Genomic DNA, 14152 nt, shown 5'->3' with positions numbered 1-14152 from the left:
AGGATCAGTCATCTATCCCAAGGCGGAGTCCGCAAGTTGATTCGGGCCAGGAATCTTCGAAAGCGGAATCTGTAAGGAAAGGAATGAATCCATGTATCCACGGCCGTCTTGAAGCGCTTTTGGATGGGATACAAGCAGAAAGGCACATGGAACATAACATAGGGCCACATTGAATACAAAGACATAGGAAGAATAATATCCCAATTATTACACATAAGATTGTCAACAACTTCCAACCCCAAGTACTAAGTAACGTCCAAAACCACCCCGAAAGTGTCCAAGTACCATTATCAGGATGTATCTCAGCAGCTATCTTGTGTAACTTAGATATTGCATTGTATACAGAAGGTGAATTATCTGGCACGTATACACAGCAACTACTTCTGATAATGCGACATGCACCCCCACGGTCAGCTAATACTACATCTAGAACCATTCGGTTCTGGAGCGTTACAATTCTAGTAATCTGAAGTTCCTCAGTCAAGTTTCCTAAAGCAAAAACTGTCTCATTAGCAACAGCTTCTACAACACGTGTCAGTCGTCTTATTTTTTGGCTATTCAAAGCAGCCCCAACAAATGAAAAGAGACCTAAATTAAAATCAACATACTGTTGCAGAGAAGTGTCAGTTTGATCTATGTCATCAAGAGCTAATGCTCTCTTCACTCTATTCAGTATAAAGTCATGGTACAGGATGAAGTCATTATGGTACATAGGTGGGGCAATAAACACAGGGGGGTAATACAAAGGATATATAGCATGTTCCTAACTATCCTATAGGGAGACGGTGATAACCTTTATTTCCACAGATAAAGTACGTGTTTCGTGAAGCCACCAAGGTGATACCATTTGGAGTGTCAAAGGTGAGTGTAGTGTTACATTCACTTCTTCCTACTGGGATTGTACCTTTATTTCGGACACACAAGTCGGCTCTCATATCAATCCCAGTAATTACATGCAGACTAGACATATTTACATTTCGTTGATTACTATAGATTTGTGGCGAGGATACATTGTCAGGTCGATATTCTTCCCATTCAAATTTAGTTCCTTCAGCTTGTGGGTAACCATCTCGGTCATTAAAACAGATCTTGTTGATTCGGAAAAGTAGTCCACCTTTTGACGGCCATCGCAAAGTAAATAGAAGAGTATACCGAACATTGCAAGAACCATTATGGGACAAAAGGAGTGGGATAAGCGGAGTGCCTCCTTTCTTTTGATGTCCAGGCAACATCCCACATACCCAACAGTTCGAAGTGTTTGTCATATTATGGGTGTGATGCAGAATCTGGATGAAGCTATTGTTCAGAAAAGTCTGTCTGTGCCGTTCTTCGTGATAAGGCAGAGTAAAATGAAAATGTTCAGATGGAATTGGAGTAGTTGGCAATAAGTGTTCTCTTGCCGGCACCAGGAGTTCTACTACCCAAGCTATCACAGCTATCACCACAATTGTCATAACAAAGAGTACTGCACCAAGAATTCTCTTATTTCGCATTGTAGAAGATGTCATAGTTCAAAGTTCAGAATGTCTCAAAAAATACCTAAAAAATAAAAATATGAATGCTGAGCTCCGAGGTAGCCTTGGTTTCTTCTCCGAGATTCAAGACGGGTGTCGCTACACTTGGCAGAACAGATCCCCCCCTTGTTATTCCCGGCTTCCGTTTCACAAACCTGGAGCGGTAACTCAACCAGTCTCGCACAAAACAACTGCTTTTCTTGGTCGTAGACTCTATCTCTCTTTACCAGGGACAGTGTAGTCCGGGAAGGCTCCCTCCGATTCAGCAGACGCAACAGCTGGGCTCTTCTCCTCGTCCAAGATGTCTCGATAATCAAACAGCACAGTTGGATTCACCAGATCCGGAGTGTCAGGAACTGCTGAGGCGCCTACCTAATAGGTTAACTGACTACATCTCCCAGAAGTCCTGGAGGTGGGCGTGTCACTATATAACAGTGGGTGGGACCGTCCCTCACTCTTCGTGATTTGTACTAACAGTTGTTTGAACCTTAGTCTATAGATTTTCGGCAAGCGTTTTCCTGTTTTGTTTCCTTGGAGTAAAGAGATTTGCTCATTTTAAGTGCCTTCAGCGTCTGAGGAAAACGCGCCTTTGTTTTGGTAAACCGGCCCGCCTTTCCGACAGCTGCCGGCAGACTCTGAGCTTCCCAGACAGCAAGCGGATCCAGAGCGTCTCGTGGCGGGGACTGCAAACAGCGTCCTAAGCTCATCAAAGGTAAAGGCTAGAGGCAGCGTTCGCTAGAGAGCGGATTTTGTTGGACTAAAGACAATACTCTGTGAGTTACAGGTAGAGCGAGAGGTTATCGTGTTATCTGTGTACTTTTGTCATTGCCCTTCCCGGAGAGTATGGAATTGCACGGCTGTGTAGGCTCTTGCACTTAGCCAGGAATAGAGCGGAGCGTAGTGGGGATTCGATGTCTACACGCTACCATTCTGAAGAAAGCCACTAGTGTCTTGTAAACTAAGTGCCAAAGCGGAAGGTTGTGGGGCTCTACACCTTGCCGTGTTTGGAGTTTTGAATCCAATTGGAATCCTGAGGATTATTATCAATTAGAGCGGAGGACAGTAGTGGGAAGCTACGTCTTGCCGTGTCTAACCTGGAACTTTGGTTGTTTTGTCTTTGGAGAGACTTCTTGCTATTTTCTTATTGATTCTTTGATTTTCACATGGAATTGTGGTGTGTTATGGAAGCTGCATAAGGATATCACCAAATACAAGGAAGGGTACGTTACGGAAGGTACTAAAGAATATCTATAGGGGTTCTTTACATTACAGGAGTATAACCTGCTTGTTTTATATTCCTCAGGGACCCGAGGTACTGATATCCGAGGTATATTGAGACAGGGAAAAGGTGGAGAACTCTTCATTCACAAAGGTGAACCTTACAGATCTGTTGTAGCGAGAATGAAATGAGAGTAGGTTGAGTTGTGAATAACTTTAACCTGTGTATTCCTTTTCTTGTCTTTCAGCTATCCCTTCCCTGCAGTCCCCTTCCGTACCCACATTGTTATGTTTATTTTCTCTCGCACTATCCATCGAACACACTGTGTTTTAAGCAACGGTGTGTTGGTGAGGTGGAGTTTTATGTGCTACAACCGGATCCTGCAGCGTGGAGCCGGACAGAATCACGAACCCACGAATTGCATTCTGCCTGGTCCGGTTGTTGTACATATGGCCACCTTGGAGGATGTGTTGCATGCTCTGGTTCTGGTTCAACAGGAGCTCGCGTCCTCTAAGGCAGAGACTGCTGCGCTCAAGGATAGAGTAGAACAGTTATCTAAGAATCCTTTTTCTGCTAGTCCCTCTCAAATACAAGTCACTGTTCCTCCCTCTATTCTTTTGGCTACCCCAGAAAGGTATGCTGGTGATCCACGTAAAACACAGGTGTTCTTGACTCAGGTGATGCTTCACTTTTCATGTAAACCAGCTTCTTTCCCCACTAACCACTCAAGGGTTGCTTTTGCTATCTCTTATTTAGTGGGGGACGCCGCAAATTGGGCGGTACCTCTAATTAAGAGAGATGATGCCATATTATCTAACTGGACAGCATTCAGAGAAGAATTTGAGAAAGTATTTGACAGGAGGGCCACTAACTTTAGCGCAGATAAAGAGTTGTTAACCTTGCGTCAGGGCAGAAGTGACTTGATAACATATCTGACAACGTTTAATCGTCTGGTGGCTGAAACGGAATGGCCAGAGGGAAAGAGAATGTCTTTGTTTTATCAGGATTTAAGGGATGAATTAAAAGATGTGGTGGCACAGATTGACCCCCAACCCACTACATGTGTAGACATGGTGAATTTGGTATTAAGACTGGATGGTAGACTGACTGAGCGGAGTGGAGACAGGAGAAAATGGGACAAAGGTTATACCCGTGCTGTGAGTTTCCCTCCTAGAGCTATGGGTACCGCAGAGGCTGGTTTAGAACCAATGGAGATAGGAGCCATTAGACCTCCCCTGTCTAAAGACGAAAGAGAAAGTAGAAGAGTACAAGGCCTTTGTATGTACTGTGGAAAAAAAGGTCACTATGTATGAGAGTGTCCTTCTAAGCCCAAGACTCCTCCTGGTTGGAATAAGAACAAGAGGGTGGCGGTTTCTACTACAGCTAGGGAGTCTGACAACCCGTTGTTCCTTTGCCTAGAGAAGTAGAAACTCCAGATTGGAAACTCACTTCTCTTTCTTCTCATGGGATAGGGGAAACTGAGTCACATTTGGTTCTTTATATGTCTTTGGAATGTGAGCAGAAAGTCCATCAGGTAATGGTTATGCTGCACTCAGGAGCCACGGGTAGTTTTATCCACAATGGGTTGGTGTCTCGTTTGTCTATACCTAGGGTACATAGAGACAATCCAGAGGAGGTTTTGGCAGTTGATGGACAGCCCATAAATTCAGGTCTCATAACTGAGAAAACAGCAGAAGTCGAATTATCTTTAGAAGTGTCAGAAGGGAGACATGTGGAAAAGATGGAGTTGAACATTATCGATGCTCCTCAATATGAAATCATTTTGGGGATGCCTTGGTTTACATACCACAACCCTTCTATTGACTGGAAAACACGCACTGTGCATTTTCTATCTGGGTATTGTAAGGAACATCTGGTGCCATATGCGTCTTCCCCTGTAGCCGTGCTAGCGTGTCAGTTCATGGTGGCGACTGCAGCTGAGAAGGAGGTGGTTCTTCCGAATCAATATGAAGCTTTTAGGGATGTGTTTAGTGAAAGTAGAGCTGAGATACTACCACCCCATAGGGAATACGACTGCAGGATAGACCTGATTGACGGGGCTGTTATTCCAACATGTAGAGTGTATGCCTTGTCAGTCCCTGAAACCACACATTTAAAGGAATACATCGACCACTATGAAAGCATAGGGTTTATAAGACCATCCCGTTCCCCTGCAGCCTCTCCCCTTTTTTTCATTGCGAAAGCCAACGGTGACTTGAGAGCCTGTGTAGACTACCGCGTCTTGAATAAGAATACCATTCGCAACCGATACCCTCTCCCCCTCATTACAGTTTTGATTGACCAAGTGAGGGAGGCTGTGATCTATACTCGCTTGGACTTGCGAGGTGCCTATCACTTGGTCAGGGTGCGTGAGGGGGATGAGTGGAGGACGGCATTCAAGACGCGGTATGGACTATACGAATACTTGGTCATGCCGTTTGGGCTGTGTAATGCCCCTGCGGCTTTTCAGTTCCTGATCAATGATGTCCTGAAGGAATATATCGATTTGTTCGTAGTTGTCTACATAGACGACATCTTGGTGTACTCTATGGAGGAAGACAAACATGTGGAACAAGTATGCAAAGTGCTGGCTAAGTTGAGGGAGCATAGTTTGTTTGTGAAACTCAGTAAATGTGAGTTTGGAGTGTACAGTGTGGAATTTTTGGGAGTGATGATCAGTCCACTGGGTCTGCAAATGTCCGAGCGCAAGGTGAAGGCGGTTCAGGACTGGCCAATTCCAAAGAATGTGAGAGAAGTCCAGAGTTTTTTGGGCTTCGCGAATTACTATTGTCGCTTTATCTTGCATTTTTCGCAAACGGCTGTGCCCATTACAAGGCTCTTGCGGAAGGGTATACCTTTTGTATGGACACAGGAGGCCGGAGAGGCTTTTCAAACTCTCAAGACGTCATTCACTACCGCACCGGTTCTGTCACATCCTAATCTGGAACATCCTTTTGTGATAGAGGCTGATGCTTCGGATGAAGCCATAGGGGCTGTGTTGTCTCAGAGGGATGTCGGTACAGGGCAATTGCACCCAGTGGCCTATCTGTCAAAGAAGTTGAGTTCGGCTGAACTCAACTATACTATAGCAGAAAAGGAATTGTTGTCTATAAAGAGGGCTTTTCAAGAGTGGAGGCAATATCTTTGGGGTGCTCCTCAGACCATCACAGTATACACGGACCATAGAAACTTGCAATATATGTCCTCGGCCAGACATCTAACTCAACGGCAGATGAGATGGATGCTCTTTTTCGCTGAGTACAACTTTGTGGTCACTTTTCGCCCTGGGTCTGAAAACCGAAAGGCCGATGCTTTATCCCGTCAGACACAGCCAACGGAGAGTGAGGAAGAAAAACAGGCCATCATTCCTACAGGGAAAGTTCTATGTGTGGTAAGGGCTGAGACATTCTTGGATGATGTAAAGAGTCATCATTATCCAGGAAGTTGGATAACATGGGCGCATGGCATCCTTGATAGGAAAGTAAGAGAAGGACTGCTGTTCTTTCAAGACAGGTTGTTCTTGCCCTCTGTTCCTTTGCAGAAGAAAGCGTTCAGCTGGTGTCACGAGGGGGTGCTTGCAGGACATTCTGGTATCCGTAAGACCATCGATACTGTCCAAAGACATTTCTGGTGGGCTACCCTGATCAAGGATGTTACTCTATGGGTTGCTCGTTGTGACATCTGTGCGAGAGCCATAGGAGTAACCACAAAAAAAGCAGGGAAGCTCATTCCTAGGCCCACTCCCAATCAACCTTGGCAGAATATCAGTCTGGACTTTGTGTCAGGTCTTCCGCTTGATCAGGGTTTCTCGGCAGTTTTGGTGGTTGTGGATAGCCTCACTAAAATGGGACACTTCATCCCATGTAAGAACCTTCCCAATGCGAGCCAAACCGCACAACTGTTGGCCAGTAACATTGTTTGTTTGCATGGGATACCGAGAGTTATTGTTTCAGACAGGGGGCCTCAATTCATTGCTCGATTCTGGCGCATGTGGTGTCGTGCCCTGAATATTGAATCTAATTTGTCCACCAGCTTCCACCCACAAACAGACGGGCAGACAGAACGTCTGAATCAAACTTTGAAGAAATACCTGAGATGTTTCTCTAAAGAAGCTCACGAGTCCTGGGTGGAACTGTTATGGATGGCTGAGCGGGCCTACAATAATGCTTGGCATAGCTCCACGGGGATGTCTCCTTTTAAAGCTAATTTTGGGTACGATGCTAACACTCTGCCTGTTGATATTCCAACCGATCTCTAAAATCAACCTTCTGTTAAGGAAAACATTTTGTTGCTGAGGAAGGTACATAAAGGGGTGCAGGTGCATTTGAACAAAGCCAAGGAGGTATACAAGAAGTGGGAAGATCGCCGCAGGGTGGAGAGTCGCCAGTATGTGGTGGGGGACAAGGTGTGGCTATCAACCAAGAACATCCGTTTTAAGCTGCGCAGTGTTTTCCACCCCAGGTACATTGGCCCTTATTCCGTAGTGAAACAGGTGAATCCTGTGACGTACAAACTGAGACTGCCGGGTTCGCTGAGGATACACCCTGTGTTTCATGTGCAGCTGCTGAAGCCCGCTCTTACATCCCGCAAGGCGGCCCCTCCGCCAGTGTTATGTGATGGGGGAATGGAATATGAGGTCAGGTGCATCCGTGACTCTAAGTGGCGCTGGGGTGTGCTCATGTACTTGGTGTCTTGGAAAGGGTACACCGCAGAGGACGATTCTTGGGAGGTTTGTTCTGATGTGCATGCTCCTGGTGCGGTGCGATCTTTTCACAGAAGGTTTCCTGCTAAGCCTGGTCCTAGGAGGCGCTAGGGACAGGGACATACTGTCAGGAACTGCCGAGGTGCCTACCTAATAGGTTAACTGACTACACCTCCCAGAAGTCCTGGAGGTGGGAGTGTCACTATATAACAGTGGGTGGGACCGTCCCTCACTGTTCGTGATTTGTACTAACAGTTGTTTGAACCTTAGTCTATAGATTTTCGGCAAGCGTTTTCCTGTTTTGTTTCCTTGGAGTAAAGAGACTTGCTAATTTTAAGTGCCTTCGGCGTCTGAGGAAAACGCGCCTTTGTTTTGGTAAACCGGCCCGCCTTTCCGACAGCTGCCGGCAGACTCTGAGCTTCCCAGACAGCAAGCGGATCCAGAGCGTCTCGTGGCGGGGACTGCAAACAGCGTCCTAAGCTCATCAAAGGTAAAGGCTAGAGGCAGCGTTCGCTAGAGAGCGGATTTTGTTGGACTAAAGACAATACTCTGTGAGTTACAGGTAGAGCGAGAGGTTATCGCGTTATCTGTGTACTTTTGTCATTGCCCTTCGAGGAGCGTATGGAATTGCACAGCTGTGTAGGCTCTTGCACTTAGCCAGGAATAGAGCGGAGCGTAGGGGGGATTCGATGTCTACACGCTACCGTTCTGAAGAAAGCCACTAGTGTCTTGTAAACTAAGTGCCAAAGCGGAAGGTTGTGGGGCTCTACACCTTGCCGTGTTTGGAGTTTTGAATCCAATTGGAATCCTGAGGATTATTATCTATTAGAGCGGAGGACAGTAGTGGAAAGCTAAGTCTTGCCGTGTCTAACCTGGAACTTTGGTTGTTTTGTCTTTGGAGAGACTTCTTGCTATTTTCTTATTGATTCTTTGATTTTCACACGGAATTGTGGTGTGTTATGGAAGCTGCATAAGGATATCACCAAATACAAGGAAGGGTACGTTACGGAAGGTACTAAAGAATATCTATAGGGGTTCTTTACATTACAGGAGTATAACCTGCTTGTTTTATATTCCTCAGGGACCCGAGGTACTGATATCCGAGGTATATTGAGACAGGGAAAAGGTGGAGAACTCTTCATTCACAAAGGTGAACCTTACAGATCTGTTGTAGCGAGAATGAAATGAGAGTAGGTTGAGTTGTGAATAACTTTAACCTGTGTATTCCTTTTCTTGTCTTTCAGCTATCTCTTCCCTGCAGTCCCCTTCCGTCCCTCCTTGTTCTGTTTATTTTCCCTTGCCCTATCCCTCGAACACACTGTGTTTTAAGCAAAGGTGTGTTGGTGAGGTCGGGAGGTGGAGTTTTATGTGCTACAACCGGATCCTGCAGCGTGGAGCCGGACACGGAGAGACACGGCGACAATGGGTGGAATGCACCCACCGTTTTTTATTCGTGACTCGCACAGCCGTACGAGTTGCCAATAGCACCTGCTCGGGTCCACGCCACCTCGGCTCCAAGCTGCTTGTTCTCTCAAAGGATCTGACCATGACAAAGTCACCAGGACAAAGATTGTGAGCCTCTCCAATGGAATTGTCGGGGAGCGCTTCTCGAACCTGTTGATGAATGGAAAGTAAATCATTTGTTAATCGTGCCATATATTCATAGGCCTTCCAAACACCACTTCATAAGGTGTGAGGCCAGTTCAGGAATGGGGCACTGATCTGATAGATAGCAATGCCAGAGGCAGAGCATCCGGCCACTTCAAAGACGTAGATGCCACGATCTTTGCTAGCTTCAATTTCAGAGTAGCATTATACCTTTCCACAAGACCTGCTGACTGCGGATGGAATACAGCATGAAACTTCTGCTGAATTCCCAATCCCTTCATCACGTATTCCACAATTTTCCCAAATAAATGAGGACCATTATCGTTCCACAAAAATTTACAAACACCATAGCGTGGGAAGTACTCCTTGAGCAAAACCTTAGCTGTTGTCAGAGCTGTATTATCCTTCATGGGGAAGGCCTCAATCCATTTATTGAAGGCACACACCACCACTAAAACATACTTAAGGTTATTGCAACGCTCAAGCTGGATGTAATCCATTTGTAGCACTTCGAATGGTGCAGTAGGTGGAACAAACCCTCCTTTCGGAGTATACGTCCCTTTAGCAGGATTATGTTGCAAGCATATCAGACAGGTCTGCACTACTCTTTTAGCCGTATTGGCAATCTCAGGATGCTCCCAGACTCGCGTAAGCAATCTAGTAATTGCGAGCGCTCCAACATGTGACAATCCATGTGTCATTTGGACCATTGTCTGCAAGTAAGCTGCAGGCAATTTCCATCTTTCCATATCTTTGCTTCTCCAACAACCCTCATCATCTAGCACTCCCTTCGCTGCCCAGATTGCGAGTTCTGTTTCAGATGCTGGTTTCTGAATGTCTAATATTTCTTCCCTAGCATCACGCCATCGCTCCGCCTGCGATTTCACTACATACATTGGCGAAGCATTTCGTAACATAGCAGTTTCCCTCGCTATGCAATCTGCAAAGGCGTTTCCTTGTCCTACTTTATCTGTCACTTTCTTATGTGCACTGCATTTGATTATCGCCACTTTCTTTGGACAAAGTAACGCATTCAGAAGATCACGCACTAGTTCTCCGTGCATGATGTGCACTCCGTGTGAAGTCAAAAACCAAAATCATGCGCTACTCCAAAGGCATACCGGCTATCAGTGTAGATGTTCACACACAAGCCAGCACTCAATTCACATGCTCTTGTTAAGGCTATCAGTTCCGCTGCTTGGGCCGATTTCTGTGGTATTCGTGCTGCTTCTACCACTGTCTTAAGTGTCGTGATCGCATATGCTGCGGAAGTTGTACCATCTGGCAGCCTTAAACACGATCCATCAACCCACAGTTCCCCATCCACATCTGGAAGTGGCGTATCCTGTAAGTCGACACGACCCTTTGTTTGTTCTTCAGTCAGGAAAACACAATCATGGTGTTCTTCCTCCTGGCCCTCAGCAACTGTATACGGCAATAACGTAGCAGGGTTCAGAGTAGCACATCTCTTTAGTGTGATATGTGGCGCCAACAGTGTTAGCTCATATCCTGTTAAACGTGCACTCATGAGGTACTGGGTCTTTGTTTGATTTAACAAAGCATCTACCGCATGGGGAACTAACACCAGCAATTTATGTGACAAAACTATTCCCTCACTCTGCCGTATGGCCACTGCTGTTGCTGCAACTGCTCGAAAACACCCAGGTAATCCTCGTGCTACGGGGTCAAGTATTGCCGAAAAATACACGCAAGGTCTCTGTTTATCCCCGAGTGTCTGCACTAGGATTGACAATGCACACCCATCCTTCTCGTGTACATACAATGTGAAAATCTTCGTGTAATCTGGTGTACCTAACACTGGTGCGGAACAAAGGGCTTGTCTCAATTGTTCAAACTCATTCTGGCATTCATCTGTCCATTCAAGGGGCATTGGTGTAGTTTTGGACAATAACGCTAACAAAGGTTTTATAATGTGTGAAAACCCCATTATCCATTGCCTACAAAAAGACGTTAAGCCTATAAAAGCGCGCACATCTCTCTGAGTGCGGAGGACTGGTGTATCTAAAATCGCTTGAATTCGATCAGATGTTAATGCACGCCCCTCCTTAGACAAAAGATGACCGAGGTAGGTCACCTTTGGTCTACAATATTGAAGTTTTTTCCTAGATACCTTGTGATTATTCTGAGCAAGAAAGGAGAGCAAAGCAAGAGTACTCTCCTCACACTGTTCTTGCGTATCTGCTGCAAGTAGAATGTCATCGACATACTGAATGAGAGCCACTCCAGACTGCAAATCATAGGAATCAAGCTATCTTTTTAAAGCCTGGCTATAAATGCTAGGACTTTCTGTATAGCCTTGAGGAACTCGACAAAATCTATACGATTTATTATTTAATGTGAAGCCAAATAGATATCTGCTATCGGGATGGATGGGAACAGAAAATAAGGCATTTTTAAGGTCAATCACGGTGAACATGGTGGCAGTGGGCGGAATCAGAGTAAGTAAGGTGGTAATATCAGACACCACCGGGTACTGGGGCACTACAATCTTATTAATTTCCCTCAAATCAATAATAAATCGATAGATTTTGTCATCAGTATCTTTCTTTAAGATCGGAAGAATAGGGCTATTACAGACATTATAGGGAACTTCTTCCACAACGCCTGCAATAATCAAATTGTGTACAATATGAGTTAGGGCAACTTCACCTTCCCTGGAAATTTTGTATTGTGGTACACGAGGCAGAGGCACTCCCTCCTTGACTGTTATTCAAATTGGGGGAATAAGCATCTGTCCCACATCAGTGTCTGAAGTAGCCCATAACGTTTGTGGGAGAGAGGCCAGCGCTTCAATTTCTTGCATAGTACACAATCTCTCTACATCTGGGTAATTATCATTCAAAATAACCCGCACTCCTTCAGGAGCGCAGCGTATTGTTGCTCGAAAGTATTTGAGCAAATCTTTTCCCATAATATTGTCTGGAGTATTTGGTGACAATAAAAACGGGCACGGGCCAAAGAATCTGTCAATGTAAAATGTAAGGGGTTGTGACAATGGGCTAAGAGAGGGTGTTCCATCGAACCCTATGGATGTAATCGTTTCGCCAGACAGGGGAGCCCTTGGAACCAAGTTTTTAGACAGAGCACTACGAGTAGCTCCTGTATCAACCAGGAACTGATCAGTAGAACCCAAAACGCCCGCTGATACATATGGACCTCTTTGATCTACTGGTACTTCAACCGATTCCACACCCCATCCTACGCAATCCTATGCATGTACATAGTCCTGAGACTCCACATTCTCACCTTCTGATATCTGATACTGATTCCGTTGATCAAAAGTATTATCATCAGCCCGACCACTACCCCTCGCTTCAAACCTGCCGCGATCACTTGCTCCACCCCTCGCTCCTGAATAACTATTCCGTGTCCTTCCACCTCCTCGACCACACTGATTACGTTGTTCACGAAGCACCGGAAAATCTGAGGCCCAATGTCCAAACTCTTTACAATATGCACATTGGTCCTCAGCAATGTCGGTCAACCAGAAGACGTATTATACGAACCACGCCTACCTCTATCATTCCCTCTCGGCTGTGTAGCATAAACCTGAGCCAACATCACTTTCGTCTTCAATTTCTTCGCTTTCTTATCAGTACTTTCTTTAGCCTCTATTTCCTGTCGTTCATAATACTATAGTCAATAAAGAAGCAGGGGTCGCCGTGGTCCAAGAACTTTCACTAGTCTTTAAACGCTTTGCAATCTCCGGTAGGTTATTCGCTACATACTTGTCAACGAACAAATGCCTACCCGTATCATCTGTTAATAATTGCCCACTGTAGTCATGAAATGCTTCTTCAAAACGTGAGAAGAAGTCAGACACCGACTCATCCGCCTTCTGTTTGCAAGAGGCTAGCATAGTCCAATCAATCTTTTTAGGGGGGACAAGCGTTTTTAATTTGTTCAAAATAGCCGGCGGGAGATCTAGAATTAATTGACATGGCTTACATGCAGGCTCCCTGTCTAAATCAGCTTGGGATAAAGTTTTCCAATCCGCCCCCAGGACCGCTCCATCATCGAACCTACGAATTGCCCTCCACATATCAGGGGGCAAGATTAACCCAAAGAAAAGGTCAATATCGACTAACGTCATAACACACGAAGAAATAGCCCCTTCCACTCCTTCATAGAAAGCTGCCGGATTCTTACGGGGATCGGGCAAAGCATTTTTCAGTGCCATAACATCTGCTCTATTCCAAGGTGTATAAACCCAATTATATACAAAATAACCCTTTGCATCCCCGGACAATTTATCATCACTTGTACCTTGCCCTTTAGGAGTGACATACAAAGGTGCAGCTTCACGCATAGGCATAACATGAACCGTAGAACTCTTATCTGCTCCAAAGATAGAACACTCTTTGGATTGCTCCGTCGATCCCGGCGCAGGCGCCTCTGATGCTCTCCTCGCTTCCCGTAATCTTGACGCCTCATCCCGTAGCTGGACCAACCGTTGGAAAAACCCATCCGCATCTGCAATAACAAATAAACCTTTACGCATATTCTCACGATTAACTGATATATCCTTAGGCTCTAGATCAGTTGAATTTTTCCTAAATCGTTCTACAACTTGATCTCCAAACTGACTTAAAAAATACAACCATTCTCGTTCAGACCACCTACTCATTTGGTCATTAATCTCTGACATAGTTATTTTATTCAAGTTAAGTTTACGGGCAAAACTACGCAGTTCCGCAGCCTCACTGGCACTTAACCTCACACGACTGCCACCTCGATCATCTCCGTCCGAATCCTCATCTGGGGCCGTAGGTGGAACATACGGAGGCGGGCAACGATCTCATAATGAAAAATCATCCAATTCATTAGTAAGGACAGGATAAAGAGAAAGTCGAATAGGGAATTGACCATTTGTTTGCAAATTGCGTTCCCGTGCCTCCCTCTCTTTCTTTTCCTGCAACTCTTTCTCCTCCAGCTGTAAAGCCTTATCCCGAGCAGCCTTCCGCTGCTCTTTGTCCGCCAAGGCTATTTCACGCTTCATTCGTTCACGCCCCGCTTTCTCCCACATACGTACACAATCAAACATATCTTGTCTAGACCTACGCTGAAACAAACATTGCTCCACATACT

The sequence above is a fragment of the Lissotriton vulgaris genome, chromosome 4_1 (assembly GCF_964263255.1).
Source record: "Lissotriton vulgaris chromosome 4_1, aLisVul1.2, whole genome shotgun sequence".
Lineage (NCBI taxonomy): Eukaryota > Metazoa > Chordata > Amphibia > Caudata > Salamandridae > Lissotriton > Lissotriton vulgaris.
This window is presented reverse-complemented; position numbering follows the sequence as displayed.